Genomic DNA, 16,719 nt, shown 5'->3' on the forward strand with positions numbered 1-16,719 from the left:
TGCCAACTAACACTCCTTAGAGTAGTAGTAGGCTTAGGTTATGGTTGGGCTAGGTAGAATGTTCATGTACTTGCAAAGTTACTTATAATGTAACATAGTTTGTCTTTTGGGGAAACATCGAAATTTAGTGTTAGCATATATTCAGCATAATAACAATTACTGCTAGCTGACATGAGTTACTTATCAAAAGCTGTCTGAAGGGTACCATCAAAATCATCCAACTGTTCATATTACACATTTATCTAAACTGATACCTAATCTTAGGGTTCTTTGGGAAATATTATTATAATTACTTATAAGTGGTCTTTGTATGCTTTAAGTAAAGTGACATGAGAAAGATGGCAAGATATGAGACTTATAATATGTTATAACTATGAGGAGGTAATCATACTCTTAAAAGCTATAACCACAAAAAAGTACAAATTATAATACATTAAAACTGTTCTTATGAATACTCATGAGATGATATAACATATTATAAGGTTTTTTATAATGCATTATGTATTCATTATAATGCCTTAAGAATACCCTTATAATGTATTATAAATACGGGCTTCATAGAAAGTGTTACCGAAGTTCCTGTTGACTGAAAATCTCAACATTCCAATATCACTTTTTATGATCCCCAAATCATTCTTTTGAGTCAGACTTTTTTGATGAATTAGACGATATGACTCGCAAAAGCCAGCCATTCACAAATCCACCTGGCCAGTTCCACTCACTGACTATAGTTCATTGTAAATAGACCTTTTGTGTATTTTTACACACAGATATCATACGGATCATACGAAGGAAGCTTTCAAGCTTAGGACCCCAATCACCAATTATCACAATTGCATGGGGAAAAAATCAGCTCAATTCTTCAGAATTTCTCCTTTAGAATTAAACAAGTCACACAGATTTGGAATAACTTGAGGGTGAGTAATGATGACCGATTTACTGTGGTGAAAGTTCAGGTTACTTGTGACCAAAAGAAGAGACAAAGAAATCTTGGTTACACTCAAAAATAAAATTTCTTTATTATCATCAATGGTTCTATGAAGAACCTGCCACATCCATGGAACCTTTCAAATGCAAAAAAAAGGTTCTTTATAGTTGAAAAAGGTTCTTTAGATTTTTAAAATGTTCTTCAAAATAGTTATTTTAGGAACTGTTCACTGAAAAGTTATTTTGGGAACCAAAAATGGTGCAAAAACATCCTTTTGGAACCTTTATTTATAAGCGTGTACACCTTATTTGAATGTGTTCTTGTTACAGTATAATTATACATTTAAGTACTGAGTAATAGGCTATTTATTAACCACATGCACTCACTATATGGTTAAGGTTAGGGTTTGTCTTAGGGTTACTTGGATGTAATTATACATACTTAATAGTTATTATAATAAGTACACGAGGCATGTGTAACAAGGACACCTTAAAATAAAGTGTTACCAAAATCTCTAACCCCAACATAAGGTTATGCATTAATAAAACACTTGTGTCTTGCTCTTTTACAGTCATGAATAAGGTTACTAGCTTTACTTCATGTTAAGTTCTAATGCTTGTTTGAATGAAAACAAGTCAAATGTATCCATCTTCCCTTCTATTCTTATATATGTATATGTTTGTTGTCTCTGGTCCCATTAGTTGGGTTTAAAGGTTTAACCTCTATGTCAGGGAGCCACATCCTCTACTCACACCAGGCCTCATTCCTCCTATGGCACGTTAGTGTTTCATTTCCCCTCCCACACATTTGTCCTAAGAGGGCAATTAAGGAAACAAACGTTTTTCCCCAGATTAGGCGGCTGCCAGCTTTGCATACTAATGTAATGCCAAGTGGTAACAAATAGTGAATGCTCTTAATTACAGGCACTATTTTCAATCAGAAAGTGCTCAATTTCCCAGGATGAGGTCACCGTGGCACAGGGGAAGAAAAAAACCTCCATAACCTGAAAGAGCACAGAGACAGTCATCTTTATATGTGTGTGTGTGGGTGTATGTTTCATAGAGAGGGACAGTGGGGGAGAGAGAGATGGTGAGAGATGAAAAAGATGGAAGGGGGAAGGGGGCAGATTGAGAGACAGAGAGAGAGAGAGAAAGTGAATGAGAGTGACATAGGAAGAGTGTGAGTGAAAAACAGAAGGGTTAAGGAAAGAGAGAGAGAGCTCAAATAACATATGCAGATGCGAACCCTTTTATCGCCCCGGCCTTCGCCGTGTGAGTACAGAATGTGATGTGTAGCACTACAATTACCTTTCAATCACTGACCAACTGCTTAATGTATGACTTCTATGCAACATGGCATTCCACATCCAGCTGGAGATCAAAAGCCGCCTCCAGTCGAGTAATTTAACACAATTACAGTTCTGCTGCCATCTATAATGCAAAGGAAATCGGTAAAGCAATACTCTGACCACCATAAACTGTAATAGCTCAAGAAAGCTCACCACTGCTAACCACATATATCTTCCTCCATTATGAGAGATGAAATAATAATGAGCGTTAAAGAGATTTGTGCACGCGAGCTGTGACTGATGGACGTGTGGTGCGGTTTTAGCTGGAGAAAAGAGGTTAATACAGCGAAACAAGCTTTATTATTTCAGAATTCAGGATGCATACGTGAACCTGGAGCACAAAACTAGTCATAAGGGTCAATTATTTTAAATTGAGACTTATCACCTGAAATAAGTAAATAAGACCTGAATAAATAAGCTTTCCATTGATGTATTGTTTGTTAGAATAGGACAATATTTGGCAGAGATACAACTATTAAAAAATGTGGAATCTGAGCACATCTGAGGGTGCAAAAAAAATCTAAATATTAACAAAATCGCCTTTATAGTTGTCCAAAGTTCTTAGCTATGCATATTGCTAATCAAAAATTAAGTTTTGATATATTTATGGTAGGAAATTTACATAATATCTTCATGGAACATGATCTTTAATTAATACTTAATAATAGATTTTTGTATCTGTAAAAGTATTTAAGAATGGTTTTGTGGTCCAGGGTCACATATTATTACACATTTATTACAGAAGAGGATGCATAGCCATTACATGCAGACTTGAAGATGCATTCATGAAAAAGGTCTCCTGGTCTGAATTAATGCTTTGATTCAAAGCTTTTTTCTCATTTTAAAGGGATAGTTCACTCCAAAATGACATTTTGATGACTTGCGTTCTTCTGGTACACAAATGAGATGTTCTTGCGAAGTCATACAGGTTTGATTTCCATTTTGGGGTGACCTACCCCTTTTTTGCATAATGCTGCTTCAAGGCAGTGATCCTCATTTTCATCACAACGCTCGGGCCGATAACTGTGGATCAGTGAAACAGATACGCTGAGAGACAAATCCTGTGATCATTTTACAGTGCATTTTCCCTGCGTATCCACCAGCCCACAACAGAAAGGAGAAGAGTAATGACAGATAAAATCACTCACAGTAGGAAGGAATAAAAATGACTTCAAAGATGGATTTGCACAGATTGTTCTTTTTATTATCATTAACAGTAATGTGATACACATGCCTCCGGTGACCTTTTCACAGTATTACATATTCCCAGCTGACTCATTCATTAGTATGGCAGCGCAAACAGAAGGCAGAACTCAGCCATCCATCTAGAGAGTGAGCGAGAGAGATAGAGAACCAGCGAGAGAGGAAAAGAGCTGCGTGTGCGCGTGTGCGCGTGCGTGTCGTGCAAGAGCTCTTAGCCCTGGAGGTTGGAGGGAGAGGCACTAAAGCGTTTCATTTGTGATTTGGCACATCTGACAAGATTCATCCGTGGCTGATCATATGCCTTCAATGAATACATTTTCCAGAATCAATGGGAGAGTACTGTAGAGCGCAATCAAAGGCACATTAATTGTCTGCTATCAAGAGCTCCATTTGGGGAAAAAAAAAGAAGCCCATCTGTGCCTTTTGCATCTGGCTGACAGGAGGAACACATGGTCGTTTTATATGTCAACAGCTATTAGCGGTACATTTCAGCTAAATGAGAAATAAAATATAGCGATAGGTTAAAATAAAGCTTCACTGCTTTGTAAAACCGCAGCGAGGCACAGAACAGAAGCTCGGTTGACTGATAGATCACATGTATACGCCAAGCAGATCAACTTCATATACTTTTATTTTCGAGGCGCCAATTAAAAAGACGTACAACTTGAGTCCAAACTGGCGGGGACTAACTGGCAGGAAACTTATCAGGAGCACAGGCTAATGTGGTGGCTAGCGTGACTAACTGCAAAGCTCATTTCTTCTGCCGCGAATGGATTGAACGCACTCTGTTTCCATGCCTTGGCCCCATGTTTACTCAATGAGATTTTACACTTGAATGGCACTTGGTCTCCTTTTCTCCACTGCAATATTTCCAGTCATGGCCCCATGTTCTCTCTTCCCCAACTCCCAAAGCGTCCTATTTTAACAAGCCAATAAACTCCGGAACGGGTGACATACTAATAAAAATGTAAACTTCTGGATAGGTTACGGGTGACTGACAGTGTGTGAATGTATGTGTGCGTGTGTGTGAAAGAGGGAGAGAGACAGTGAGAAAGTGTGTGTGCGCGTGGCTCTATCCTGGTCAGATGCTTCATTTCGAGAGCAGTGGAACATACTCCTGAGCCTCCTGGTTGGATTTGTTGGAATGTGTGAGAGGGAGGATTTTAGCGCCATGAGCCCAACGCCAAAGAGATGCAGACTTCACGCCATCTGTCTCCCCCTTCACTCCTCCACTTGCCAAACTTGCCTTTTTTCTCTCTTTCTCTCTGTGTCTCTCATTGCGTCCCCTTTCATCCCTCATCACACAAGTAAGGGACATAGAAGGATCAAGTCGTCGACGGCAGGGCTCCGGCAGTTGAAGCGCTTCACAGCGATATTAAAAACCCCTCTGAGTTGTTCATTTTCATTAGTGGCCCAAGAAATGACATTTAATTAGACTGTATTAGCCCGTTCAGAGTATTGACAGCTGCATGAAAATAATTGCCTGTTCTTTCACCATATGACCAACATTTTGCTGAAGGGAGCCACAGTGTTCATATGGGAAACGTTGTATGAATAAATATATGTTCTACAATAATTGGCTTGCTGAAATTAACATTTTTAAATCTCATTGTCATCCAAAGCCGTAAGACTTTCTTTCTTCAGCTGAACAAAAACAGAAGACATTTTGAAGAATGTTTCAATTGTTTTTTTCTTTTGGACATTGAGGCATTTTTACAAAACATCTTCTTCTGTGTTCTGCAGAAGAAAGAAACTCAAAGCTTTAAAGTGAAACCAGAGATCGCTTTAAAGTGAATATGCAACATGAGATTTTAGTTTTAATATTATAATACACCTGGAAACGGCTTAGATGCTCTCTCTGCGTCCTGTGACTGAAAAGCAAATCTCAGCATTACATCTACTACAATCCACACATTAGGTCTGCTCACATGCGTAAAGAGATGTGGAATCAGTGTTGCCTCATTAAAACCAGACCAGATCCTCTCATCAGATGAAGCAAAGTGCTCTGATGGGCTTGACCTCTGGCCCTCTCCCCATGTGGGCTGCTAGGCCGGGGCAGAGCCAACTCATACCCTGCCCGGGTCCCAGTCAGCATACACAGCCAGCTGAAGAGAAGAGGAGGCAGTGGTGGCCCAGGCGGCCCATGACCCTCGCTGAGCTCCAGGTGGCAGCGAGACAAGCGGGGGGCCTTTGATGCCGACCTCCGGTCATTCTGCTCGAATGGAACTTACCATTGATCTGGCCTGCCATGGTAGGGAGGGGTGCCAGGTGCCCCCGGTGCGGTAGAGGATGAAGCGCAAGCTGGAGTAGCGCTGGAGGTGCGCTGACCCCGCGGTTCAGCGAGGCCAGCTTTCAGCAGCCAAACTGGAACGCCTGCCTCATGGCAGACGGACGTGGAAGAGCTGGCGGATCAAGAGGGGTAAAACAATTAATCTCTACTGCAACTAGTGATGCTGCTCTGCAAGTTACGTTATACTTATTTTACGCAGGTATTAAAGGTGTCAATGAGCTTCAAGCAATCAAAAGGAAAAAAATATTAATATTGTCATTTAAAGGGTTAGTTCACTCCAAAATGAAAACTCTTTGAAAACTCTTTGTATTCTTTGAAACATTCTTTAAAAATATCTTCTTTTGTGCCTAAGAAAGAAAGTCATAGATTTGGAACAATATGCGGGTGAGTAAATTGTGACAAATTTTTGGACTATATATATATATATATATATATATATATATATATATATATATATATATATATATATATATATATACATACACACACACATACACTCTCAAAAGTTTTTTAAAGAAGTCTCTTATACTCATCAAAGCTGCATTTATTTGATCGAAAATACAGAGAAAAACTGTAATATTGCAAAATGTTATCACAATATAAAATACCGTTTTGGTAACACTTTATAATAACGTTCAGTTGTAAGTCATTTATAAGTGGTTAGTTAATGATAAAATAATGATTTGCAAAACATTCATAAATGTTTAATAAGTGATATGCTAACAATTTGTGTATATTTTGCTAATTCATTTACAAGTTATTTACAAGTTATTAGTTAATGATGAACTAATCATTTGGAAAACATCACTATGCATTCATAAGTGATTAATAAGTGATGTGTTAGTATTTTTATATATGTTTTGTAGATTAAGTTATAAATCATTTACAAGTGATTAGATAATGATGAACTAATAATTTACAAAACATGATTATACGTTCACAAATGATTATTAAGTAATAGGCTAACAATTTACAAATCTGTCGTAATTTATCTTTAAAAAATAGCAGGTCATGAAATAATCAAACAGATCCTTAGTAAGTGGTTAATATGTTACTAGTTAATATATTATTTGTCACTTACAAATAATTAAAATATCAATCATTTAAATGTTTATCCTTCACCGAAGATCATGAATAAATCACTTACAAATCTTTCTGCATCCCCTAATCTGAAGTGTAAACAATTCATCAGTTGTAAATGTTTTACTCATTTTTCAAAGGTCTTTCACCCAGTGTGTAATACCCACCTGATGCCCACACAACCTGTAAACGACAGGTTTGTAAAACATTTACGACTGATGAGTAGTTTACACTTTAGATTAGGGGATGCAAAAAGATTTGTTAATGATTTATTCATTATTTATTCATCAACAGCTTTTGAATACTTTGAAGTGTGTACTGCAATGTAAGGGCTGACTGGTGAGGGTAAAGATGTCTTCTCTGGCAAACATAAGCTGCGCCCCAAATGACGCACTATACACTCTGCACTTATTCACTATGTACTTATGCACTAATGCACTATGCACCATGTAGTGTATGAATTATATAAGGTTATTTAGTATTTTATAACACCCTAAACAAACTTTCACAGGAACCTCAATTTTTTTCATATCACTTCAAATTTGGAATAACTTATTTAGATGTAAGACTTCAAACTGATATCAAATTTAGGATAAAACCTGTTATGTACAATATGTATTTTATATAAAATATAATAAAAATTGTACAGTGTATTCTCTTTACAGTAAATTTAAACTTCTGTAATTTGTTAATACTTTTTTTTATTCTGCTTCTGCAGTAATCTGCTGATTGTTTTCTTTAAAAAGATACCTACATTAGATCCAAAGTGTTCATGAATTACAATTTAAGTTTGGATAAACTTAAAAAATGGGGGTGACAGTTAAGGGGTTAACTAGTCATTTTTAACCATTTACTAAGGATCTGTTTGATTATTTCATGACATGCCATTTTTCAGATAATTTACGACAGATGGGCAAATCAGCATAGTACTTACAATAAAATGAACATATCACTTATTCATAATTTATAAACACATAGTCATGTTTTGTAAATAATTAGTTCATCATTAACTAATTACTTGTAAATTAATTTGTAAATGACTTGTAAATGAATTAACAAAACATACACAAATTGTTAGCATATCACTTAATAATCATTTGTGAATGTTTTGTAAATTATTATTTCATCATTAACTAATCACTTATAAAAGACTTACAACTGAACGTTATTATAAAGTGTTACCGTTAATCCAGCCTTAAGTGTCACATTATCCTTCAGAAATCATTCTAATATGCTGAATTATTATTAAAATGATCAATATTGGAAACAGTTGTGCTGTCAAATATTTGTTTTTGGAATCTGTGATTGTTTTTTTCAGGATAGAACAGCATTTATTCAAAATATAAATCTTTTCTAACAATGCAAATCTATGCTATAATTTCTTATTATTTCAACACATCCTTGGTGAATAAACGTATTAATTTCTTTTAAAAAAGACAATAAAAATGTACTGACCTCAAACTTTTGAACAGTAGTGTATATTGTTAGAAAACCTTTCTATTTTAAATAAATTCTGTTTTTTTAACCTTTTATTGATCAAAGAATCCTGAAAAAAGTATCACAGTTTCCAAATATTAAGCATCACAACTGTTTCCAACATTTTTTCTGTATTTTTGATCAAATAAATGCGGCCTTGATGAGCATAAGAAATGACTTTAAAAAACATTAAAAATCTTACTGATTTTAAAATGTTTTTTTTTTTAAATGTTTTATTTATTTATTTATTTATTTTTTGGAAAGAAGATATTTTGAAGCATGTTGGTAACTAACAGTTGACGGTAGCCACTGACTTCCACACTTTTTTGTTTCATACTTTGGAAATCAATACCAACCTTCTTTAAAATATGTTCTTTTGTGTTCTGCATCAGACAGAAAGTCATACATGTTTGGAACGACATGAAGGTGAGTAATTTGTGATTTCATTTACTTATGTATTAATTTTTTTGGGAAAGAAGATATTTTGAAGCATGTTGGTAACCAAACAGTGGACAGTACTTGCAATTTTTTTTTTTTCATGCTTTGGAAGTCAATACCAACATTCTCCAAAATATCTTCTTTTGTGTTCTGCATAAGACAGAAAAGTCATACATGTTTGAAACGACATGCGGGTGAGTACTTTGTGATTTTATTTATTTTTTGGAGAAAGAAGATATTTTAAAGCTTGTTGGTAACCAAACAGTTGACGGTAGCCATTGACTTCCACAATTTTGCTGTTGTTTCATACTTTGGAAGTCAATACCAACATTCTTCAAAATATCTTCTTTTGTGTTCTGCATAAGACAGAAAGTCATGCAGGTTTGGAATTACATGCAGGCGAGTAATTTGTTATTTTATTTTTTGGGGGAGGGGGGATATATTGAATTATGTTTGTAACCAAACAGTTGACGGTAGCCATTGACATCCACCTTTTTTTTTTCTTTTTTTTTCATACTTTGGAAGTCAATACCAACATTCTTCAAAATATCTTCTTTTATGTTCTGCATAAGACAGAAAGTCATGCAGGTTTGGAATTACATGCAGGCGAGTAATTTGTTGTTATTTTATTTTTGGGGGGAGGGGGGATATATTGAATCATGTTTGTAACCAAACAGTTGACGGTAGCCATTGACATCCACCTTTTTTTTTCTTTTTTTTTTCATACTTTGGAAGTCAATACCAACATTCCTCAAAATATCTTCTTCTGTGTTCTGCATAAGACAGAAAGTCATACGTGTTTGGAACGACTTTGAAGGAATTTGTGATTTTATTTTATTTTATTTTATTATTTTTTTTTGGGGGGGGGGTATATTGAATCATGTTTGTAACCAAACAGATGAAAGATGAGCCACTGACGTCCAGAATTATTCTTTTTTTTTTTTTTCATACTTTGAAAGTCAATGCCAATTTGTGATTTTATTTTATTTTTTATTTTTTTGAAGGGGGGGGGGGGGGTTGTATTGAATCAGTTGACGGTAGCCATTGACTTCCACAATTTTTTTTTTATACTTTGGAAGTCAACATTCCTCAAAATATCTTCTTTTGTGTTCTGCATAAGACAGAAAGTCATGCAGGTTTGGAATTACATGCAGGCGAGTAATTTGTTATTTTATTTTTTGGGGGAGGGGGGATATATTGAATCATGTTTGTAACCAAACAGTTGACGGTAGCCATTGACATCCACCTTTTTTTTTTTTTCTTTTTTTTTCATACTTTGTAAGTCAATACCAACATTCCTCAAAATATTTTCTTCTGTGTTCTGCATAAGACAGAAAGTCATACATGTTTGGAATGACTTTGAAGGAATTTGTGATTTTATTTTATTTTATTTTATTATTTTTTGGGGGGGGGGGGTATATTGAATCATGTTTGTAACCAAACAGATGACAGATGAGCCATTGACGTCCAGAATTCTTCTTCTTTTTTCTTTTTTTTTTCATACTTTGAAAGTCAATTTTTTTTTGTGTGATTTTATTTTATTTTTTTTATTTTTTTGAAGGGGGGGGTTGTATTGAATCAGTTGATGGTAGCCATTGACTTCCACAATTTATTTCTTTTTTATACTTTGGAAGTCAACATTCCTCAAAATATCTTCTTTTGTGTTCTGTGTAAGACATACAAAAGTCATACAGGTTTGAAAGGACATGCAGGTGAGTAATTTGTGATTTTTGGGGGGGCAAGAAGATATTTTAAAGCATGTTGTTAATTAAACAGTTGATGGTAGCCTTTGACTTACACAATTTATTAATTAATTTTGTTTTACATTTTGGAAGTCAATACAAACATTCTTCAAAATATCCTCTTTCGTATTCTGCATAAGACAGAAAGTCATACAGGTTTGGAATGACATGCAGGTGAGTAATTTGTTATTTTATTTTATTTTTTGGCAGGGGAGGGGAAGAAGATATATTAAATCATGTTGGTAACCAAACGGTTGATGGTAGCCATTGACTTCCACGTATTTTTATTTTATTTTGGTTTCATACTTTGGAAGTTAATATTAACATTCTTCAAAATATCTTCTTTTGTGTTCTGCATCAGACAGAAAGTCATACAGGTTTGGAAGGACATGCGGGTGAGTAATTAGTGATTTTATTTATTTATGTATTTATTTATTGGAGTAAGAAGATATTTTGAAGCATGTTGGTAACCAACCAGTTGATGGTACCCATTGACTTCCACAATTTTTTTTTCATACTTTGGAAGTCAATACCAACATTCTTAAAAATATCTTCTTTTGTTTCTGCATAAGACAGAAAGTCCTACAGGTTTGGAACGACATGCGGGTGAGTAATTTGTGATTTTTTTATTTAGTTTTTTTTTGGGGGGGAAAGATATTTTAAAGCATGTTGATAACAAAACAGTTGACGGTAGCCATTGACTTCCATAGTATGTCAATGGCTTTTTATGTACTATGGAAGTCAATACCAATATTCTTCAAAATATCTTCTCAGAAGAAAGAAACTCATACAGGTTTGGAACAACTTAAGCATTAGCTAATGAGGAGAGTTTTCATTTTTGGGTAAGCTATCCCTTTAAAGCAATGTGATTTTATGTTTAAAAAGAAATTTTATCCTTTTACATATAAATACAAATGAGACATCTGATCTGCATTGAGACAACAAACAGCAACAGTAAAACAAATAGTAAAGAAAGCAGTACAAATGCATGCAAATATCTCACCCTATGCTATTTAAGTCCGCATTTATGTTTACACACACATCAGTTTATAAGCACATATTCTGAGCAGGATGAAAAATCCTACCATTCCCCCTGGTTCTGCTATAACACTGGGAAAAAGCAGATTAAAAAAAATGCAAGAGACAGCACAAGACATGTCACCTGCGTTCTTGAGCCCCTTTTTGCCCCCTCATCTAGTAGTCTATATGCCCTCTAATCACCAGTCCATAAACACAGCCCCGAAGACTTGCATTAAAGACTGAGAAGAGAGTGAAGGAAAACAGCATCCAAAGAGTCAGAGGTAGCCTGTATGGTATTATTAATAAGGCATTAAAAAAAGAGAGCACTTCAAAGCATACAGGAGCCATGCTATCGTACATGAAAGTAACATAGTATGGCTTAATGTCTCCTAAGGCGCCTTATGGTGATGCAGCTTTGATTTGAAATGCATTGTGTGGCAAATGGATTTGCACTAGTGGAGAGTGAGGACGCTGTGTGGGAACACGCCATAATTTAAAACCTGACCTCACAAGCTCTTCAAAGCATTCGTGAGTGAGGATGTTTGGAACTCGATGATGGGGTTTCACTACATAAACAAGGCCTGACCACACTTGGAGGTTCCAGCGTTGCTGTTGCTAGAGTTTTTTTCGTTTTCCGAGGATGCTTTTCCCTTTGGGAAATAGTCATATGGACCAAGAAGCTGAATTGTAGTTTATTAGGATAATATAAGCCTGAGGAGATCATTAAGAATTTTTAGCTGTTAACAGGCAGATTTTTTCAGCCAAAACCATTAACCACCCAAAATCAAACCTCTGCCTCAGCCTCAGTCTTAGCAGAATAGAAGGGCTCCGGGATGCTACAGCACCGCATGCTGTTCTGACAGAGGATGTCTTAATCACTGAGGATAATCAGGCTTATTTAGCTGCTGAGAATTATGGGCAGAAATTTTAAATGATAAGCAAATGAGGCCGTTGAAAAGCTATGTCAAGGAGGTGGCGCAGCCGATTAGCCTACTAGTGCTTTTCGGCACGGACTATGCCCTGGAGTATAGGGTCATTCTTCCAACAGGACTCAACTGCTGGTTGACAATACTAAATGTTCCCACCTTGCCTCTTGGAAACAAGATGCTTACAGACGGATTGGGGGTGGGAATTCTGTCTCACGTTTGCTTCCCCTGGCAAATGACACACTTCATGGTTAAAAAATGTTGGGTCCCTGAACAGACTTCACAGTTATATAAATAAAATGTGTGGCATAGGGACAAAAATGGTCATATTTAATCCCACTTTGAACCCCAATTAGGGAATTGAAGTCTTCCCACCCCCATGCCTTCTGTATCATAATTGTTTTCTCTTTTCTAAAATGTCATGTACACCTCAAATGACCTTTCGCGTGTTTGTTCAGGACTCAGGATGGCCTCACACAACCCCAAAGCACCTCTAACAAAACGAGAAGAAAATAAAACAGTACCATTCACTGACAGAATGAGAAATGCGACTTGCTCACATGCAAAAGGGTTTATCGAGTCCGTATGGCTTTGTCAAAAACAAAGACCTAAAAAGACAAATGAAATTTTTTAGACAATAAATAGTAACAGATTCAGGCATTACACTAACCACAAAAACCAAGAGCGACATTAAAGCAACCTAAATGACTGTCTCTGTCATAAATAGAAACATCAGTTACAGCAAATTACACCAAAACAATGAAGAGTTTGTTTAGATTTTTTTCCCTCTTCGCCCTGTATATTATGATTCCATTTTTTTATTTTTCTTGCAAACTTAACTCTGTGGGATGTTATAATATTCCATAGCCTACAGATATTGTTCTTGATATCCCTGCTTTTGTTTACTTACGTTGTCGGAACACACTATTTTTTTTTTTTCACACCACAGGACATACCAGCAAAGCATTATTTCTCTGTGAGCATTAACTTCAAAAATGTTTTCAATACACATTTCACTTTATGTAAAATTCTAAATAAGACAGCTCTGTGGGTGCCCCATGACCCTGAAAATCCACTGCAGCTCTATTATTTGTCTAGCGAGCTGCGGGCGTCCCAAGTTTCTTAGGAGATAAGCAGTCCTAGCTCTATCAAAAAATACAAAGCTTAATGTGTCAGAGAAGGATAAGGAAAAAAGCAAAATGAGGAGATTTGCGCAAATCAAACTGACTAAGACAGAGAAAAACAGGATAAAAGGAGACGGTACGTTTGCGAGTAACCCCAATAACACCATGTTTAGTTGTAGGGTAAAATACACCATCCTGTGTATCCAAAGCAATAAAATCATTTCTTTGTGCACTTCACTCAAGCTAATGCTTTTTTAAAGCACATTGTCAAACCTGACCAAAAAACAATGTGCTGATTCAATGAAACGCTTGGACATGGGCGATTAAAAGGGGTGCTAGCTTTTCGGGGCAGATGAAAATTGGGGTATTTCGAGGGCTTTGGGAACAGGGAGGGCGATAGGAGGAGGGGGAAATGAAAGGAAAATGCCAGTAGTGCCCACTCAGCTATTTTCCCAGTCAAGATCAAAGACAGCGCTGGACTGGCCGCACCGCGGGAAACTTGAAATGTGCCCTGCCTTTGTTTGCTGTTGCTAGGAGACTTCCAGACAGCCAAAAGTGTTTTCAGAAAGCTACAGGATCAAAAACCATTTCAAATATATATTTTAAGACTGTCATGTTTGAGACTGAATATTGCAATTTACTAAGCCATTCAACAAACACAATAAATACTGATTTAACTACATAACGTGTATTGAGCATAAGAAAAAGCAGCCTTTCTCTTTTCCCCCTTTTTTTGGGGGACGTTTAGTTTCCCTATATACATAAGCTGTCCTGTACCTACAGAGCTTACATTATACTCAGTTTTATGTGGGCTTTTGTGTGTGTGTGTGTGTGTGTGTGTGTGTGTGTGTGTGTGAGAGAGGGAGAGCAAGAGCGAAAGGGAGAGATTAATCATCAGAGCATGTATATTTCCTCCACTTAAGCAACAATTCCATTAATGGGTGTCTTGAGTGCGTGTTACTGGGAGCTCATTAGCCATTATTAGTCTAACACTCAAATAAATGTCAGAATGTGCTGAGCAAGAGCTGCTGGTAATAGGCCCTGGGTATTATCAAGACTGCTCATTTAGAAATGTGTGTCATATCTGATAAAGAAAAATGTGAACCGCGGTGTGCTGATCATAAACCCCTTTTATATTTACTGTACGTGGAGTAATTAATGCGAAGGCTCAGTGCAGGCTCAGTCTGACGCCATCTTGAGTGTGGCACGCTAAGTGCTCGAGGCCCATTGAAGGAACTAGATTGGCTCATGAAGAATAAATAGCCAAGTAAGTGTATGCGTGTAAATCCTTGCAGTTACTTAACCTGAATACAATATGTGAGTGTGCTGAGCCCAGACTCGCACAAGCGGGAAGGAATTCTATTCTGTCACTGGACCGCATCCATGCCCTTGAGTGAAGCAGTGTACTTGGGACACAGATCACCAATCCTCTTGCACAACTGAACTTCAACTTACTTTGCTTACTATAAATCACCTGTATTAAAACTGATGGCTTGCTTTATTGTTTCAGGTAATGCACAATAATAACACAAACTTTGAATTTGATCAGCATCAGTTCCCAAATATAATGTGCTGAGGGCATATTTAGGGATCCAAGTAGCTGGTTCCAATTACAATTATTTATCTCCCTTAAAACTGAAAACTGAATGTACATGGAGGAGAGAAATGTGACTCTGGACCTCAAAACCAGTTGTAAGTAGCACAGGTATATTTGCAGCAATAGCTAACAATACAAAAAGTGTAGTTTTTATGCCTAAAAATCATTAGGATATCAAGTAAAGATCATGTTCCATGAAGATATTTTGTAAAATTCCTACTGTAAATATATTAAAACTTAATTTTTGATTAGTAGTATGCATTGATAAGAACTTCATTTTGACAACTTTAAAGGCGTTTTTCGGATTTTTTTTTTTTTTTTTTTTTGCACCCTCAGATTCCAGATTTTAAAATAGTTGTATCTATTTTATCTATGGCAAATATTGTATTATCCTAACAAATCATAGATCAATGGAAAGCTTATTAATCAGCTTTCAGATGATGTATAAATCTCAATTTAAAAAAATTTACCCATATGACTGGTTTTGTGGTCCAGGGTCACAAATGTGAAATATGGCCCACAAAGCCCAAAATGTAGCTATTTTCCTGTGTACTCAGGAAAATAAGGTGCATATGTAGTGCTAGAGACTTTTTCTAGTCACTTAGATATGTTTCATTAGCCATGTGAAATAAGTGTTTCATAACCATGGATTAATCATAATTATAGTTTCCGTGGCTCATGCACTCAAGATCTCTAACACCCCATTTATTTTCACTTTGAAAAATTGAACTAATTCTGTACCAATGAACAGCCAATGAATAATGCTGGGGTTATTTTACTAAAAAAGGTTATAATCCATAAATGTTATAAATAATTTTGATTACGTTTGCTACATATAGACTGTAGAGGACATGAGGAGACCCTACGAAAGTTGTGGGGCTGACAGTTGGTGGCTAAAATGACTGTTTTAAGTATATTATTTATGTTACTATATTATATTATTTTACATTTACATTTATTCATTTAGCAGACACTTTTATCCAAAGCGACTTAGAATTGTGGATTTAGCGCTGTGCAACGAATCGTGATTAATTGCATCCAAAATATAAGTTTTGGTTAATATATTTGTGTGTGTGTACTGTGTATAGACTGAGCATAAGAAATACACATACAGTATATATTTTAAATATATTTACATGTATTTACATGCATATATTTTTATACATATAATTTTTATATATATAAACATATTTTTCTTAAATATATTATACATGCATGTGTGTGTATTTATATATATATATATATATATATATATATATATATATATATATATACATAATAAATATACACAACACACACACACTATGTACACAGAAACTTTTATTTTAGATGCGATTAATCGCGATTAATCGTTGCCCAGCAGGAGGCTAATTTATTTATTTGTATAGAGCTTTTCACAAAAGCTTCAGAGCATCAAAGCAGCTTTACAGTAACTGTGCTTGGACAATTGCGTATTTTCAGCCAATCAGATTTCAGTGCCATAAAAAGGAGGAGAAGAATGAATGGTTTTCTCCAGCTTGGACAGTAGGTGGCGATATAACAGTAAA

General features: G+C 35.8%; 1 long non-coding RNA gene across 1 annotated transcript in view; it reads right to left on the reverse strand.

Moving 5' to 3' along the window:
* Positions 1–3,468: 3,468 nt before the first annotated feature.
* Positions 3,469–16,719, reverse strand: part of LOC141288850 (uncharacterized) — a 90,079-nt gene continuing 76,828 nt past the window's right edge. The window contains exon 3 of the long non-coding RNA XR_012339751.1: positions 3,469–5,881. This is a non-coding gene — a long non-coding RNA (uncharacterized lncRNA). The remainder of the gene's footprint in view (positions 5,882–16,719) is intronic.

Source organism: Garra rufa, chromosome 16, assembly GCF_049309525.1.
Source record: "Garra rufa chromosome 16, GarRuf1.0, whole genome shotgun sequence".
NCBI classification, from domain to species: Eukaryota; Metazoa; Chordata; class Actinopteri; order Cypriniformes; family Cyprinidae; genus Garra; species Garra rufa.